Here is a 2,383-nt window from a genome sequence, read left to right on the forward strand (position 1 = left end):
ATTGCTTTAGGAGCAAAATGAGGTACTTGGAACCCTCTCATTTCTCAAGAAAGCTATCTATTTTGATATGCGGATAGATCCCTTAATGCACTATATTATATTGCTTTAGGAGCAAAATGAGGTACTTGGAACCCTCTCATTTCTCAAGAAAGCTATCTATTTTGATATGCTTTCATCTAAGTGATAAAGATGTACCTACTTAGAACACCAAATTTAGTACATCCTAATATAAGTATTATTCTTTATTTCTATTCCAAAAAATTTGATCACTACAAAAAAAATATTTTTTGTGACAAATATTTAGTGACAAAATAAAATATCATCACTAAAAATAAGATTTTTATAATAAATTATAATTTTATTGTAAAAAATTAATTTTTTTGTGATAAAATCTCTTTTTGTCACTGAAGACATGAGTTATTGCGAAAAATAATAATTTTATCATAAAAAATTCTTCCACTAATTTATTATTTCTAGATTTTGGTGCCAAACATATTTGTGATGAAAATGTATGTTTTTGCAATAAAATATTTATCATAAAAATTTTAATTTGTGGTAAAAAATTGTCACAAATAATTTTTTTGAATTTAGTTTTATATTTATAGTAATAAAATCACTATTGTCACTTTAAGTGAAATTTTTATGACAAGATATTTTATCATAAAAAGTCTAAATCACTATTTAGTTTATTATGATGATAATATTATGTTGCGAAAAGTTATTATACTTTTTATATTTTTTATGACAAATGCTTGTTTATTGCAAAAAATTTAGATTTCTTCCTTTTCTTTTTAATGTATTGTGATAAAAGTATTTTATTACAAAAAATTAATTTATTTTTTATGACAAAGACTTAATTGTTTCAAAAAAAGTTAGATTTCCTCCTTTTGTTCTCTCCTATTTTAATTTATTGTGATAAAAATATTTTTATAAAAAATCAATATATTTTTTGTGATAAAGGTTATTTGTTGTAAAAAAATTAGATTTTTTTCTTTTTATTTTTTTTAAATTTATTGTATGAAAATATTTTATTACAAAAGTCAATAAATTTTTTATCACAAAAACTTGGTTGTTGCAAAAGAAAAAGATTTTCCCTTTTTGTTTCCTCTTTTTTTAATTTATTGTGACAAAAATATTTGTTGCCAAAAGTCAATATATTTTTTTGTGACAAAGACTTTTTTATTAAAAAAAAATTAGAATCCCTCTTTTTTTTTTAGTTTTTTGTGACAAATATTATTTTGTCATGAAAAGCTATTATACATTTTTTAAATTTTAATCACAAATGGGCTATACAAAATAGTATCATTTTATTTGCAAAGCATTAAAATGGTGTCATTATAAAAAAGTATTTAATTTTAAATATTTTTATGATAATATATTTTATCATAAAAAGTCATTATATTTTTTTTATTTTTTAAAAAAAATTATTTACAAAAAATATAAAAAAAATAAATATTAAAAAAGTACCACAAAAAGTTAAAAAATTTTAGTATTGCTTTATGTAATATTTTTGAAATATTTGAAATTTTTTTTTAATATAATACTCTTTCTTCCCAAGTTGGCCACTCCAAGCCCATCATCTAAGCTTCCTAGTCGATCGCTCCAAACCTATTGTCTAAGCTTCTGGTTGCTCCAAGCCTCCCACTAGATTGAGGCTTGTCAAGATAGGAAAAACAATGCCAAACCTAAGGGGAAACATAGGAAAAACTAAGGGAAGATGGAAAAATTAATAGGTAAGACCATTTCCCACGTAGATTGATTTTTTTTCTTTTTGCTTCTTTTTTCTTGTAATTTTATTATTCTTTTTGGAGATATGTGGGGAAGGAGAGCACATGAGGGAGATTGAAGGGGTTTCTTAGATTTCGATTAGAATTTTTTCTCAAACATATGGGATCTTATGCAGTTGTGGCAGTCTGAATTGGTCCCTTGAGGTTTTGAGAGCTTAATCTTGATACACTACTAAAAATAAGAGCTTCACAGATAGAATTTTTTGACGGATGTGGTCCATTAAAAATTTCTGACATAAATTATTTATAAGTAACATTTCTGATGAAAACTTCTGTCAAAAATATAATTTTAAAAAATTTTAAATTATTAAAATAATTATTTTTTTGAAAATAAATTAGAGATATTTTTTAATTTTTTATAATTTAAAAAATTTTAAATTAATAAAATAGTTGTTTTTTTTTGAAATAAATCAGAGATATATTTTTAAAAAAAATATTTTTATAATCAACAGATAAAAAAAAATGTGAACTCTAAACCAATAGATAGTTTATCTGCCACCTCAACCACCAACATATAATCAAAGTTTATTTATATGGTGATTAATAAATTTATACCTGCATCATTTAAGTCCTTCTTCGTAAACTTATTTCAAAAC

The sequence above is a fragment of the Elaeis guineensis genome, chromosome 4 (assembly GCF_000442705.2).
Source record: "Elaeis guineensis isolate ETL-2024a chromosome 4, EG11, whole genome shotgun sequence".
Lineage (NCBI taxonomy): Eukaryota > Viridiplantae > Streptophyta > Magnoliopsida > Arecales > Arecaceae > Elaeis > Elaeis guineensis.